Raw genomic sequence first — 17,719 nt, forward strand, 5'->3', positions numbered from 1 at the left:
CAATATCATAACGTGTTACATAAATTTGCACGTGGTCTAGTGGTTAAAGACATAATATGTACAATGTTAATATTAACATAATATCATGTTTTGGTGCATCAGGTCACGGTTCGACTTCGTATGGTAACCACGAGGTCGCAGTTCTCTAGAGTAATTAAACCTAGCATAATAATGAATTACTAAAATTACCCATAATTTTGTTAGACTTAACTTGTCCTTGTTGGCAAAGAAGAAAAAACCATCTTCGTTTAACTATCTTCTATAACGTATTTAATACGCCACTCGGGTAGCATGTTGAAAGGATATAACCAAGTGTTTCAAAATCTACATCCACTTAAGGTCAACTGCGTTAAAAGTGATAATTTTGTTTAAACATATGTTTAAACGTATTTGACCTTTCTCCAAAATTATATTAATTAGTAATACCGTTTCTCCGGTGATCTACCGTTTAATCTGACCTCAGCAAGAAAAAAAGCACCTAACATTTGGTATACCTATAGTGGTTACACTAATGTTACTTGTTTAATAAAATAAATAAACGAATAAATTGCATTTAAAGTTATTTCAGATAATAATTCAGATTTTCCACGAAGATAGTAGTAATTAACATTGAACATGATGTATATTTTATTTCAAGAAATGAATAACACATTTTATTCTCAACTTACTACAAAGGCGACCAACCAAACAAAGGCAATCCATTCAACAACTAAACATCCCTCCAGCATTTGAACAATGTTATTTTCTATTTAAATTTTAAGACAAATTTTAATCTGAAGTTTCACAGATGATATCGAACTGTTCAACTATTAGGCTTTTAAACTTATTTTAAGATAAATTTAATTATGATTAAATGTTATTTGTTTGAGATTGTACTAAATATGTTTATTGTTAAGTAGATACAATATTTATTAATATTGATATCTTCTCGTCTACACTTGACGAATATACCTACTAATAATTAATAAAAAAGGAATTTATTAATAAAACATGAATTTGAACACTAAAATCCTAAACTGCTTTAAAACTGAATCAGTAATTCAACTTTCACATAATAACATCTATTAAAAATAGATAAAATAGAACAAAATAATTTGTTTATTTAAAAAAAATCTATTTATGGAAGGATAATATTTGTAATACAGAAATTCATAAACTAGTTTTTTGGCAATACGTCTTAGTCTAGATCTGGACTGAGAGAGTTCTACATTTATGCATAAAAGACAAACAGACATACATTAATTTATATATATATATATATATAGATTTGATATGAAATTTTCAAAATGTTGAACATTTATTGGCGAATTTCGGGTAATCACTATTCAAAGTGCTACAGCAATATTAATACAGTGGCCCTGTTTCACACTTTTACCCCTTCCTCGGGCGACGCTCTGATACGTTGTGTACGGATAAAGTATTCAAAATGACATAGTTATCATTTTAATATTGAATTGAAATTTTTTTAAGACGGGTCGAACATTAAGCATTAAGGTCGCCCGGGTCGCGGGGCAACAACCAAGAACGGTGTAAACACAAAGCTCTGTCACTCTCTGTTTAGGGCAGAAACGGGACTTGGGCGAACATACCGCGTTGTGTGTGTGTGTGTGTGTGTATACAGTATGGTACGTTATATTATAGTGAGTGCGTGTCCTTGGCGTTACCCGAGGGAAATCGAGTCGCCTCCCCGACGCTTGCATTTCTTTTGTTGTGCGTCTCACGACCTCGTGGCGGTGCTGGCGACGGAGTACTGCTGAGCCAGGTCGTATATCCACTCTCGGAGCTCTAGGTACGCGAAATAAAATTAAAAAAAGTTAAAAACTAGCACGTCACGACTTCGACCGATATTTCATAACGAGTCGTTACTTCTCTTATCCGGTGACGGCTTTGGCGGCGATCCTATACGGGCACATGCACCGGGCAGTGTGGAGCAAATAGAAAAATAATTTATTCAAACGCGATTACCGTGCCACGAACGACAACCGACAATGCACTAATAATATCCACCAACAGCTGCCCTCGAGTGTCGACCCCAGTCGTACAGTGTGGTGTGTGCTGAAGATATACCGGTTGAGATGCCACCCGGATTCGCGATACTATATATACCGTGTCTCAATATAAGTCGCATCCATTAAAACTGTTAGTATAATGTAATTTATACAAATACGCACTATTGCGGTAAGTGTCGTACACGGTAATGACATTGGCGGATTCGACTTGTTCGACTGCGGCACGAACGACGTCCATTATATAATAATAGTAACGTTCAAATATACCTAATACATTTAATGTATTTGATTATAATGGCCTATGTACTATAGAATATTTGTAGTCATTGTAAAAGGTGTGCTTGTACAATATAGTAAAGGTACAGTGCGACGCTCTTACCATACGCTGTGCCGCCAAACTTCATCGTGAAGACATTATAGTAATGTGTAATCATTTACAACGATCACTGTAAGGCCATCGGGTCGAATTAACGGGTAGTACTTAGACAAAAAAGAAACTCCACATTTGAGAGTGTATTGTGGTCGCGTCGACCAGTGGAAAATCCGGTTTTCAAAAAAACAAAAACTAAGGGACAGGGTGGAAATTTATTGTAAATTCAATCCGAAATACACAATACGCTTCATACAAACTACTCAAATATTAATTATTCAGTTCATCGTGCACCACTAATTCGACCCAAGAACACGCCCTTTTTTATGTAGGAAACTGTAAAACGATGACTCATTTGTACCATGACCCAAGGGTTTTACCATTATTCATTCACCAAATTAATTGTTTTTCACGTGTGACTCGTTGTCACCGACTACATTTGAATTAAATAGATAAATTAATTAGTTATAAAATAAAATTTAAATTTTAGACATAGGGTTAACTTTTTTTAGAATATTTTGTCATGATAAATTTCTGTAATTTATATGAAAAGATTCTTATTTTTAGTGTTTTTGATAAATAAAAATCACCATTTTTACCGTGATCGCGTTATTGTATAGTAAATACGCTAGTTTAGTTCTAGTCTAGTTTAATTCTGTTATTTTTGAAATATTTCACAAGCATCATTTTCATAAACTTTTAAAACCGGTACATACATACTCAACCGGTGAGGATTTTTAGTGCGGCGTCGTCGTGTGTAAATGACAATAAAAAACACACATTTCAGCGATATATCGGGCTATACCTATCAATTTATTATACAGCACAATTCATATTGTTGTGTTAGCGAAATGCTGTTCAAATAGCGATTGGGAAAAGCCGACTAATGAAATGCAGTTGCCGCATTGTGTCAGTATGGAAATCGGTCAATATGTTTGCCTCATCACGACCCGGGCAATCGTTTCGTTTGGGATCGATGGACGAGCACAATCTCGACATAAGTAGGTCTTAGAAAAGTTTCAATTAATCACCTCAGTTAAGATACGGATCCGCCGGTTTCGACGAACTGAGCCAATCGACAGTGATGCGCTCTTAATTATTTTTTAAATGGAAATGTTAACGCTAAATTGATTGACCTTTTTGCGGCTATTTTACTGTCATTATTTTGTTATTTGTTTTATTCCACTTCCCGTTTCCCACACTTGCCGTACGTACTACACGATATCTGTCTTAACAGCATTAAAGGATTAAAATTTAAATGGCGTCCCAGTCGCGACGAATTGTAAGTATGATATACGTTCGAAGAGAGATGACATTAGGTACTTATTGTATTGTGTTGTCTGTTGCATAACTTTGTAATGTGTGTTTAGCGGCGGAATCGATCGATTAATACCTGTAAGACGTATTACCGCTATATAGCCATATAGGCTATATGTACAGAGCCAAGTGGTGACCTCAGCTGCCGGAACTAATTGTGGTGCAATCGAGTAAACCCTTGTCGGTCGGTGGGTCAGTGTAATTTTTCCTGACCAAGAACAACGGCCAATACAGTGCCATGTCGTGTCCGACACCTTCACCTATTAAATTTATAACCATAGAGAAATTTAACCCGTCCATAACCTATAGTTGTAATCGTGTACGGAATAACGAGTGATCTGGCATATTTTTCAAGACGGTCATGTGTGACTTCACAGAAGATTAATGGACAATTATAGGTCATATTGTATAATACAACAAAAGAAATGTCTGGATGGAAGACGTCGAGCGCTTTCCTAAATAACACCTCAATAAAACAATGATGTTTTTTTTAAATAAAAAATAACTAACTGCAGTGAATTTTAAATTCAACCAATTCTAGTTTACAACATTGAAGTCATGAACTAAAAAAAAACAAGTTAGAATAAAAAGAACTAAAATTATATTTTAGGAAAACGTTTGTCTAATTGATCATATTATTTGTTGTAATTGTTGTATTAATGTATCAGATTAGTGTAATTAAATTATCGATAAGTAATCACTATTTTTATGACTGAAATCATGTTGTGTTAAATTTTGATACAAATCTTTAATACAATTAGAAAAAATGAGAACCAAAGGTTACAAGTAATATAATTTTCAAGAACAAGTTCTTGATCTTATAATAATATCTTTCATAAAACATTTTTCTATATTAGTATTTACTTAACAATTTTTACAAAATATATTAAAAAAACGAATAAACACAGTTACTGTATAATTTGTATTTATTAAAAATAACTTGTACCCTTTCATTCCCACCATTAATTTGGTTATCTATTGAATGTAAACATTTATAATGGATCGACAATTGTCTCATTCTTCTCTATCAATCGCCTCTCTACAGCTGAAAAAATGAGATACCTAATATAATTTTCATGTTGGACGGAATAGTATTATTTTCGTTTTAGAATCTAAATTAAACAATAAAAAAACTAATAATAAAATACAACATATTTTTAGAAAGAATGCCGGATATGAAAAAAAAAATACAATTTATTGATCACTTACCTATTGTGACATTTTATACGACCATTAAAGTCTCCGAGTAGAAATAAAGTCCCATGTTATATGACCCATTAAAATAAATAGAAAAACAAGCTAAATTATATTATCCTTGTGTTTTTATGTCTTTGAAATATTCAGTGCTATAATTATAGAAAACTTTTAAGTTTTACAATGTGAAGAAGAAGTACTGTAGTAATATTTATTTAACAGTTAAATAAACTTGCCTACTTTCACGGTTCCGGACCTTACCATCAATGTTAAAAGAAAAATTGTGTTATGTACTATTGTATTGATTTAGTATGCTGTGTCTTATATGGCAACCTATGTTTTAGGCAGCCCGCTTGATTTTTTAAATAAAGTTGCTTCTCTCTCTATGAACCACTAACTACTATCCTATTACTATTGTATCATTAACACATTATTATTGCCGTTTGTTTTTAAGTATTGTCATATTTTTGAAATTATTATAAATATATATGTATATATATATATATATCATGGTTATTTAAAAATAATACCATCTAGTAGGTACGAAATATTAGAAACTCATGCGTAGGAAAAAGAGTTAAAAGCAAATATCAACTTATATTTTTATGTCTTATTTACCTAACTGGGTTGATTTTTTTATTTTTATTGTGCGATTTCTTGACTTCAAGCGTGCCAGTGGTGATTGGACACGACTGAGGGAAATAAGGAAATAATATATTGTCGTCGAGTTAAGCGAATTTATACCGTCTCGATTTTACATAAGACCGGTATAGATCACGGACGGATTTTCCAAACAAGCGAAAAACAATTTTTTCAGCAAAACCGGATGACACGCAGGTGCTTGCTTGTACTGAAAAATCACGAAACTTCGTGCCCTACACAGCATAATATAATAATAAAATAAAACTGAGAACAGTACACATACACGAAATACCTACAGAGAGAATATTATATGCGACCGCGGCGGAGAAAGCCGATTCTCGTCTGTGTTCTATTTATGGTTTTGTCGTTTTTTTAATTTTTTTTTTTTTACTCCGAAGTTTTTTTTCATTTTGATTTATCGCCTTCGAAAAATAGGACCCCCTCTGGTACGGTATTTATTATATTATTATGCACTGAGGGTTACGCGTAACGGCCCATAGCTTGGGACTCTACACTGTGGGTGAACCTCCTTGTGTTGCGGCGACGGCTTCTATACCATTTTGTACTGGCTCTTATTAATTATCATTATCGTTATTATTATTAGGTACCCGTCCCGTGGTAAACAAAACGACAGTTTTCCGGTAAAACGGTCCACGTGGAATCCAACAGGCGTATAGTATATATTATTAGATACCGATACGTGTTATTATGATATATAAATTTGCTACAATACACCGTGTATAGTGATATCAAAGTACACCAAGCTTTAAATTTGTATACAATTATGTTATGGTTAAAAAGGATCAGATCAATGCACACCTAACCTGACCTAACCGCTACCGACTACGAATCGTAATACTCGACCCAACTATAATTAATAGTATTTTAATAATTATTAAGAACTGTTCAAGAGAGAGAGAGAGAGCTTGTATGTTTTAAATATTAATATTATTAAAAATTAAAACTCGTTTTGTATTCAATTCGGTGTAATATTAATGAAAACTACAAAACACTTTCATATTATTATTATCTAAATATACCTACCAAAGCCGTGCGTGTTGTAAAAAAATAATTATTACAAGACTGAACATTGATGTGATAGTAGTAAGTCTCTTATACGAGAAGAAGAAAGTTAAGTAGTTATCAATTCAAACATGTTCCAACTAATTTGTCTGCTAAAATAATTATAATTTGTACGAAATCTTTGAGAAAATTGATGCAAGCCACTCACGTGACATGGTATAGAAATTTGATTAGATGTAAATTAAATTATTTTTCAATAATCGCCCAGCCAAGTTCATAGCGAGTTTTGTCAGCTATTTATTTGTAACAATTAATGTGAATTGTTTTAAAATTGATAAATTTGACCTCTTTGTGCGACAATAATATTATAATCTACACAAAATAAAAAAACCAACCGTAATTTCGTCATTTTACTGTGGCCAGTTTAGCGTCTAACAGTTTCTAAATTAACGATAGACCATACACTATACTATTAACATTTCGTGGATAATTTAATTTATTGTCCGTTAGCTGGTTTGGGATGCGCAACATAAATAATTATTGTCCGGGACAACTGAATCACGATACAAACAATGTAGGTCAACCGGTTGCCAAATTTGAATGTCAGCAGGCCAAAGTCGGCGGCGGTGACGTTCACCCGGCAATATTTTATCGCAAATTTGACCAAGTCCCGGAGTAGCTATTTAAAAAATACCTAATTGTCGTTAACCTATAGAGTAAAGAACATATTTTCAACATGTTGCTGCCAGCCACATAAGGTACGCCGCCATCGCCTGTGCAATCCACCGATTGTATAAGGTGTTGATAAAATATATATATAAATATATATTGTAAAATCAAATATTAAAAATGCTCGAAAAAAGCTTCTTTTCAACAAAAAAAAAAAATGGTATACAGACGTTTTTAGAATAATTATACTGGTCATAGTACACTGTATATAATATACTATGCCTAATAATATTATTACACTTACCATTATCGATATTTATTATGTTTTTAAATAATTTACAAAAAAAACCAATCGGTTTAATTGTATCAATTTCTAAACTATTTATCGTTGCAGGGTATTCGTGGTGGCCGGAGCACGACCACTGTGCTGTGCATACTTAATTATTAATCAAAATATGATAAATCGACATTTATTAAAACACACCACCGGAGGCTAGCGTACAACAGCATTATGGCCTAAACGTACCTATAGCATTAAAGTATGTACTTTCGATGAAACTGAAAGTTAAAAATCGAATTAATAATTAACGAACTGTTTTTATTCGTCGTCCATGAACGTTGTCGTTTCTATATTGTCTGTCACTCAAAGAGCTAAACTACAAGAAATCGAAAATCAATTAATCATTTAGGTATTTTGTTGTTTTATACTTGTAGGCACGCGTTGTCAAATCGTTATTAGAAAGAAAATGAATACAAACATATATTGGAGAAAACATTATAAAAAAGAAACAATGAACAAGACTTTAAAATAATATCAATATTATATTTAGTCGAAAGTGTAAAAAACAAAACGCAATAAAGTCAATACGTTTTTTCTGATAATTTGCGAGGCCAGACATTAGCAATTTTTGTTTAAATAAAAAAAAATTATCTGTTAATAATGTAGGTATTATCTGAAAAACTCTTTTATTTTACGTACCAAATAATTTATTATTTAGAACTTCAAATGATAATACATTTTTGTCATATATTTATATATTTATATATATATATATAATATATTATATTATATTATGTACATAATTTGTAAAGCATAATGGTATAGTTATATTTTTACAGCAAAAAAAAGCGTAATTTTATGTTTAGTAAATGGTTATTTATTCGGATTTTTATTAAAATTTTTTTTAAATTTTGATTATTGTTTTAAATTATATTTATATAAAAAAAGCCTTTGGGACTAAAAATGCGTTTATGTAAATACTTTTGTGTTTTTAATAATTATTTTAATGTAAAATTACCGTGTTTAACTGTAATGACTAATGATATTGACCAATCGACACAGTTGGTGTTGTATTAAGTTTTAAAAAAAATGATTTCACTTTAACAGTGTTCATTTTTCAGTATCATACAAAATGTACACGCACACACGGTATACAGCCTCTAAATGTGAAACTTTCATTCAAATTGTTGTCAATCGCATTTATTTTTATTTTTATACCTACTAGTTAATGTATAAAGTGCATTTGAAATTACATTTTATCGTTCTATTAAATGCTTTACCACCTTTATATCATCCCGTTTTCAGTCATTTTTACGGATATCTTTCATTTTTTTTTTATAGCTTGTACTTAGATGTTTGTATGCTAGTTTATTATGATTCCTAGTTTTATGATTTCATTTTATACGACAACATTCTCATACCTAACTGATATTAAAGAATTTTAACCTTAGTTTGTTGAAAGCCTCTAATGTTTTTTTTTTTTTTTAACTGTGGTTTTAATTTTTTATTTAAAAGCCTTATGTTATTAGTTGTTGGCATTATACCAAATTGTTTATCTTAAGAATTTATATTTTAAGGAATTTTAAAACCTACTTAACCGCACGTTAGGCTTATGTATGGCGAGCAAGGCTTATAATAATATGTTCGATTCCGTGCTAATTGAGATGGCAGTTATTTGTGTTCACATAATGCGAGTTGGTCGTAAAGGCTGTGCTAAAGCGAAACCAGAAATTGGGCCACAACCGGTCACTGATCTACTATTTATTAATTTAGGATATGTTTAACAAGCATGAGCTGCCGTACATTTTTATTGAAGACAAACCAGATAAAAAAATTCCTAATAATCTCTAAACCACATTTTTAAACGTGTTTTTTAATTTACTGACATACAATTAAAAAAATCGTGTATGAATGAATGAATATATCTTTAAACAAAATCATTATAGTAGGAACTCAAAAGATAGCAGATTAGATTTAGTATGTGGAAATAATATAAGAACCAATTTATTTTTAATGCGAGATATCTCTGGTTGAAAATAAATGGTTTTATCACCAGGTATAAAATCCTAGATGTCACAATATATCAGGCTTGAGTATTTTCTCTATTCTAGTAGTTTTTATTATATTTAAAAGTCTAAGGGACCAAAGCCTTTATAGAACGCCATTTGTTTTTAGAAAACTAAAGAACAAAACGGTAATTATTGTAAACAACAATAGTCCATAACAAAGCCAGCGTTTACCAAAAACGTAGCATGTTGCAATAGGTCAAACGGATATAGTTTAAGATGTCATCCGAGCCAAAGTAATTAACGACCGGGATATTGTGTAGGCTGACGTCATATATATATATATAATAAAAATCATAGAAGTTAAAACGCGCCGAGTCATTAGGACAATTTAAATTTATCAGTCCGAAAGCGACAGTGTTAGCACTATCTCAATCAAAATAATTACACAAGGATCGTTTCTACGTAGGTACAACCCGCATTGATCGACAATATCCAAATTACACGTTTGAAACGTTTGGGTACTGGGGAAGTAGGGATAGTGCTGGTACTGGGATAGTACTGGTTGTATTCAAAACATTCAAACTAGAACTGAAAAATAAATTCATTAATTTAAGAGGTCATATTCTCATGAATTGTTTTAGGCCAAATATTATAAAAACACTAAAATATTAGCCAGAAACTTAATATGTTTACTAGTCACCTTAGATAATAGCCTGTTAATATACTATTCCATTATCTATAACTCCACCACTACTTTAAATTTAATCGGTACTTCAATGTGACTTGAAAATGCTCTTTCGCGGTTGCAGAGTCGGCTAAAAAATATTTTTTTTAAATATTTTTAATTAACGAATAAGTTGAATTTTTACTAAAAAATTGTAAAAGTTCAAGATTCTATTATGGTGTAATTAACCAATCGGTTGTTTTTAAAGTAATTCGCGTGTTAATTGACGTAAATAGTAGTATTGCGATGTATACAATTTTTGATCTAGAATATTCTTTTGGTCTTATATAAAAAAGAGATCAGATGATATCTTATTCACTCACTTTTTCACTTATGTTCGTGTAAGCTAACTGTGTATAACAAGTCTTTATTTATACTTTATTGTATTAGTCGTAGTGAAAAAATACTTCATCATTGTTACTTTACAACTTGTGTTGATTATTATTTTGCTTAAAATCCACTCAACACTCAAACTCCAGCAATATTGATTTTATATTTAACATACGACGTTGAACACATTTACTTATATTATTATAATATATATTTAAATAAGTTAAAGAATTATGGCAAAAATATGATTATTAATAATATTAATAAAGTATTTTTTTTTATTTGATTTTCTAAATTATTTTAAATGATAATTGTCACGTGTTGTTTGAGCTTTTCGCCGTCCTAGATCGCCCGACAACCCCACGGCCGCGTCTTGCTGGCACACCACTTGTTGCGTGTTCCCGCTTCTCGCCGTCTAAAGGCACCAGGGAAAAAGGTAATGTTCATTGTTGCGCTTTCAAGGTCGTTTAATAATATGCTTCGTCATCTTGTCTTAGAATAGGAACATCAGCTACGGCCTCTGTATCTTTTATGCTGTCTCGTCAAATACATATGAGAGCTCAGGCCTCTGTAACAATAATTTCCGGCCTTAGTCACGTGATCGAGAGCCGTCGGTGGTCCCGAGGTATGTTCACGACTCCGGCTTATTTTAGATGTGTAGGCTGAGACGGGACCGCCGTCTCTCTCTCAATAGTCGTTGACTATATAGAAGAGTGCTTAGACATCTAAAGGCGTAGCAGCGAAAACACCTTTGGACTGCTGATGATTTTCAATCACATGACTAAGTCGATCAGTAAAAAATTTGAGTATAATAAATTGATGGAAGGATACGAAAAAGAGAAAAATTCATAAGGGTGCGAAAGATGAGAAGATAGTAATTGTTGCAGAAATGGTTATCAACGATGATTTTCGAACACATGACTAAGTCGATCAGTAATAATTTTTAGATGAAAAATTGATGGGAGGATATGAAAAAGAGAACACTTCATAAGGGTGAAAAAGATGTGGAAATAGTAATTAATTAATTATTAAATATAAATTAATAAAACTAACGTGTGCTAAGGACCGACCTGTTATCAACGGAATATGGTTCATTGTTGCGCTTTTAATGTCGTTTAATAATATGCTTCGTCATCTTGTCTTAGAATAGGAACATCAGCTACGGCCTCTGTATCTTTTATGTTGTCACGTCAAATACATATGAGAGCTCAGGCCTTTGTAACAATAGATTTTTTATTGGCTCTGCTTATACATAATTTACTATGAAAATATATATTTGTTGTGTAAGATATATGCAAAATCTTATTTTATAATAATGAATTAATAATTTCCAATTTTTATTATGTTAACGCGCTGTTGATATGGCCTTTGTACACGTTGTGTCTCGTGGTTGAGGGAGTTTTTCGTTTAATTATTGTTTATTTATTTGTTTATTTATTCATCACAAGCTGTCCCGACCCGTTGTTGCCCGAGATTTAGTTAGCCAGGGCTGATTAAAATAATTACAAATAAGATAAAAAAGTCAGTACTCCATGCTGTATATTGTAAATCTTTAGCATACCCCACGGTTTTTTTTTTTGAATCTACATATAGACATTAAATTATGTTGATTATACTTCGGTAATAGGGGGACTATTACCGAAGTACCCAGTTCTAGTTCTAGATCCCGTTAAAACAGTTAAAAGCTTGACCAGAATCATGGTATAATGAATCGACCTGTTCCTTTAATCATCACTTACCATTCGCTCGAGAACCGTGGTTACTATGGTTACAAACAAAGTTTTTATTTTGAGTTAGCAACGAAAAATGTCGTATTTAAAATAAAAAAATTGTGTTTAAGGCCACCCTTAGGGGCCTTGTACACAATATTAAAAATTAATAATATAACAACTCGTGGACCATAATAAAGTTGATGAATCATGAAAGAAGCCAAAGTTACTAATTTTATTGCATAAATTAAGCATGCGATTCACCGGCGAGTTGCAAGTGGTACATTACATTTTAAAGAACTAATTTTAGTTCTCAAACCTCTATTATTTTGATAAAAACCAACAAAAACATTTTTGACAGATATCATTACGTTTTTACAGTTTTTTCACGACATTTATTATAATTTTTACAATATAAACGGAAATAATTACTATAAGGTTTAACGAACAAAGATAATTTTAGTTTTTTTGGAACGCAATTTATATATTTAATAATTAAATTTGTAATTTGATAATATTTTGATAGTTTTTCGTCAGATCAGAATTTATCCAAACGTTTTTTCCAATTTCGAATGAACGCAATTTAGATTTAGATTTAAAAATAGATCTAAAATTAAAAAGTTATCCACTCTTTAGCAATTTTTAATGTATGGTTAACCTCATCAGGCGATTGTTTTATTAAAAATAATAGCATTTTTACTTTTCATAAACCAATGTTTAGCTTCTAAAATCAACTGGTCTGATGAAAAATGTATAACTGACTTATTAGATTCTAAAATTGAAACTTTATCACGAAGACTATTTACTTCAGATTTAAGCTTATCATTTTCATTTATTAGGCTATTTATTGAGATCAACATACCCTCTAAAGTATTATTAAGAACCATAATTTTGATTCGTATCTGGAATGTTTATCATTTATAGATAAAAATGTTCATCTTAGGATGTCTCCATTTGTTTAAGTTTTGTCATCACATGTGTGAGAATGAACTCACTATTGGAACGAGAGAACGAACACAAAGTTGTAGTCCTTTTCAAAGGAGTGTCAACAGTCAACTTTGGTATTATTTGGCATTTTTAAGATTTTTCACTTCGGTTTACTAAAAACTATTTCATCATTGGGAAACTTTATTAAACCTTATTCCTAAAACAGTTTACACCCAAGGGCTACGGCTACCCGTTTTGTTGTGAGTTTTGATTGAATCGTGTTAGCCACGGTTATAAAAGTTCTTTATTATCGCGTTCGAAGCCGCATAAAAATGGAATGTCATCTAAAAGAAAAAATAACAGTATTTTTTTAAACAAAAAACACAGCTGATCCTGGCAATCCACAACCTCATACTCAGCCCGCAACGGTAAGTATAAAATAATTATAAGGTACAAATTATAACGCTAGTATACATTTTACGCAGTTTACAGTTATTTTTACACTTTTAAATAATTGCCAATTTATAATTATTAACAATAATTATTACATGTTACATAGTTTGTATTTGACATCATAAAATCAAATATAAATAGTATAACTTATAATCAATTATGAGTAATTTACAATAAATTCTAATATAAAATTTATTAATATTCTAAAATATTTGTTTTTCAGCAATAGTGGCTGTAAATTGGTCCACAACTTCCTTAACAACGTTCGCCTTTATCTTGCCCGACATGATTTCCTCTCTTATAAGCTCCTTAATTTCAGCCGTTTTGCTTATAAACTGCCTCGTATTTCCTTTGTTTAGCAGCGAATTATTATTGGAGTCTCGTTCTTTGGCCTTAGAAGACAACCAATACAGACCCTTCATGATCTCATTATAGCGTTCTGTTATCATGACTGACATCGATTTCATCTTTTTACCTAACCTTACTCACATCACTAATTACTTAAACGTCGACCGACATTTTATAACTTCTATTTAAATCGATCGATAAAAATTGCCAATAAGTCCCGTTTCTTTGGCTCTACAGCCTAAAACCTTGACTTATAGGTCGCAGACCCTTCCCGAACGATTCCGGGTGAGAAAAGGACGGAAAACCCTTTCCTTCCCTCAAAACCTGTGAAAACCTATCTTTTTACCTACAGTTGTTATGGTAAATAACAACCGGAAAAAATCTCAATTTGCTATTAGAAAAATTAAAAAAAGGAAGCTTTCCCTTATTACACGGCCGCTATAACAGACTGAGGGTCGCGCGACCCCTCGTTGCAATCGCGAGAACATCCTCTATCTATTAATGCAAAGCGCGCGCAGAAAAAGTAACGTTAAGTGTCACAAAACAAATGTGTTACACTAACCTCTTAATATTGCGTCTTCCACTTCTTCCCGGGCTTCTAAGCTCACGTACCGGTCCACGGAGGTCCTCTGCAACCAGCCGATGAGGTTCTGAGTGGCTCTGAATGGATTTTGATTTTCCTGTAAAATCGCTATATTGGACTCTTTCGGTTAATTCCCGACGCGAGCACTTCAAATGAAAAAAACCTATAAAGTAGTGTCCAAAACGGTGATCTCGCAGGCCTCGCCTTCAGTCAAATACTAAATGAAAACACTTGCAGGCGTAAGTTCTCGTAGCTTAATGTCAATCACAATGATGTCAACGGCCGGCCTTTGTGTCTGTGGTCAGTGTCATGCTGACCCAATCGTCGATAAGCTTTCTTCGGAGCACGGCTGCCGGGGTATTTCCTTAGAAAACAACCTCTGAAAATGACACCACGTCTCATCAGCGATTTCAAATAAGTATAAAAAATAACTTTGAAAATCAAATAGTCTTATTAGTATTACCTTGACATATTCCCCATCGAGGATGACAGCGGTTTAGTCACGTGGTCGATTCTAAATAAGAGGTCTCGTCTGTTTATTGATAATTCGTATCGGTAACTGGTCATATGTTTAAGCCAGCATTATTAGAATTAACGCATTCATATTATTAGTATCGTTATAAATGCTGATTTTGCATATAATTTAGTTGAAATCCGCTTAGTGATACAAGAAAAAGTTTAACGTTACATAATTTCTTCCTTATAAGTTGTACCTAATATTAGTCTTGTACTAAACTTTGGGTTTTAAAACATACTTATTTCCCGATAATACGTCTTGGAAACTTTTCACATTCATTCTTTAATTTTTTGTAAAATATGTAGTCTTCCGAAGCGTAATGTACTTGAGTATTTGCCAGTTGTCACTCTTGACGTGGTACATATTCAGTAATATACTTACAATTATTAGTACAGTCAGTCGCACACATACTGTACTAACAACCGTTGCCAGGATGTGCGTTATTTACTGACAAAACTTGACCGTGTATTGTTCTGGACACGCGGTCAATCAGTTTTTACAGTTATCCACTATTATATTATTATATAATATATATTTTAAAGATATATATAAATAACATACTGTACAGGTATATAGATATTGCGCTGATGACAAATTTGCGAGCGGCGGTGGACGTGTTCACGATTGCTGAGGGCGGCGCCAGCGACACAATGAAAAACGACTTCGGTTGCCTCTGTGTTATAAGTACTTCATATGCCACGATTTGCCGGCAGATCGTGTTGCGTGTAAAGATAATAAATATTATACCGAGTGCGATTTTATCCATTTGTCGTGTTGGTCGCTTGTAAATTTCATCCACGTACCTGCAGTCGCCCCGGTTATTTATATAAAAATATGTATAAAAAATATATATATATATATTTATAGTATAATTCCATGTATAGATAGGTCGAATGTATGTAGATATTCCGAAGTGACACCTCCACCGGATCGCTTTGACTTGGGAGTTATAGATGTTTTTCATTTATCTTCATCCCGTCGTATACATATAAGTATAATACCTATCTACCTACTTGGACTCATAAGTCGGAACTCGGATCGTTGAGGTATTTCTATTTAGACTAACAGAGCATCTGTTTACTTGCGTTGTCAATTCACGCTAAAGTCCTAATATCTGTTTGAAAAAAAAAATCGTTAAAAATACTGTACAAGCGCTGATTTTTTATGAGACTAACGCCAACACGCATTAAAAAAATGTATCTATTTGTATACGAGTACATGTGAGTTACACTGTACATATAATTTCATATCATATCACTTACCCATTTAAGTACATAACAATAGGTATATGAGTTTCTGTTATTTTGATTTTTCATTGCTCTGGCCTAACACCGTCCCTGTTATTATTTGTGCAAATAAAACGTGGGAAAAAAGGCAAGTATTCAAATCTAAATAATTCAGGACAAAAAATCTGAATTACAAATGAGACGCGAACCTGTCGTTTGCCATGGAAAAACATGTAATAATTTTAAATAACGCCACTCCTCTTGTACGGTAACAGTGTACAGATAACATAGTTTTTACACTTAAAATGACAAAAATGTTTGAAATTCAAACGTTTTAAGATTAATACGGTTATTGCAATTTTAAATAGGCAACTATCGAATGGATGGTAAGACAGATTGAAAACAATGAATTGTACACAACTTTACTGCTGTAGGCGATATTTGATGCACATCAGGATATGGAATAAACAACGTATTGTAACGAAGTCCCACATTGTCATATACTATTATCATATGCAAATTGAACCATTCCAATTAATTATTGCAATCCACTTGGCAGCGTTTCAACAATGACAATTTTATACAAACGTTATTCATTAACAAATGTTACAAGACGTAGTTGATGACATATTAAAATTACTAATTGTAGACGGCGTTTCAATCTATTAACATTTTTATTTTATTTTCAATTACATAATATAAAAAAAAAATTTGTTTTGTATACTTATTTATTTCATTACTACATGCACTATGCGGACATACCTACACAAAAATGCATGTCGCGGTAAACCGATTGCTGCAATCTTCTATACAAGTCCAGTTTTAATTGTTTATCATGTTTATTGTAATGGTAATTGCTTAATGCCGCGTTATAACATAATAACTTATAATGGTCCTTGCAGAGTACCTATAGTTATTTGTTTTGTTTGTCGACAATTTAAAGTTCAAGACTCAGATTGCCGTGTCCGCCTAACGAGTATAAAACTATAGTGATAGTCCATAGAGCACAACATACCTGCCTGCCTACACTGCATTCAGTAAATTAACGACTGATGAGTGATGAGCGTAATACAATAAAATGTAATGTATAACAAATGTGGTAACTGGTCGGTCGGTATAATAATTAGTTTCTTTTCATGTATAAGTAACCGCCGCATTATCTCATACCTTTCATAGAACTTTACAAGATCCAAATGATGTACATACAAACCCGTGCTACTAAAGAACGAAGACCAAACGAAATATATTTAATGTATACATTATATAACTCGAAAAGTAAACGATCCCACTCCTTCTGGAGAAAAATAATGATAATGATGTTTTTTTGGTGATTTATTGCAGATCGGTAAGATATGAGATGATATAGGTAGGTATTTAGATTTGAAGATT

The 17,719-nt window shown here is 32.2% G+C and overlaps 1 long non-coding RNA gene across 2 annotated transcripts; it reads right to left on the reverse strand.

Annotated features, from left to right (window-relative positions):
• Positions 1–10,893: 10,893 nt before the first annotated feature.
• LOC126845237 (uncharacterized) lies at positions 10,894–15,728 on the reverse strand. Of its 2 annotated transcripts, none has more exons than XR_007686739.1 (4): positions 15,051–15,728; positions 14,567–14,966; positions 11,638–11,809; positions 10,894–11,135 (listed from the first exon to the last, which is right to left on the reverse strand). It is a non-coding gene; the product is annotated as an uncharacterized LOC126845237 (long non-coding RNA). The 2 variants fall into 2 exon arrangements; XR_007686738.1 differs by having other exon boundaries at positions 11,638–11,827.
• Positions 15,729–17,719: the final 1,991 nt, after the last annotated feature.

The sequence above is a fragment of the Adelges cooleyi genome, unplaced genomic scaffold (assembly GCF_023614345.1).
Source record: "Adelges cooleyi isolate 19-005CV unplaced genomic scaffold, UGA_ACOO_1.1 ACOO_flye_CR_arks_rails_tigmint_CR_PRNA_108, whole genome shotgun sequence".
Lineage (NCBI taxonomy): Eukaryota > Metazoa > Arthropoda > Insecta > Hemiptera > Adelgidae > Adelges > Adelges cooleyi.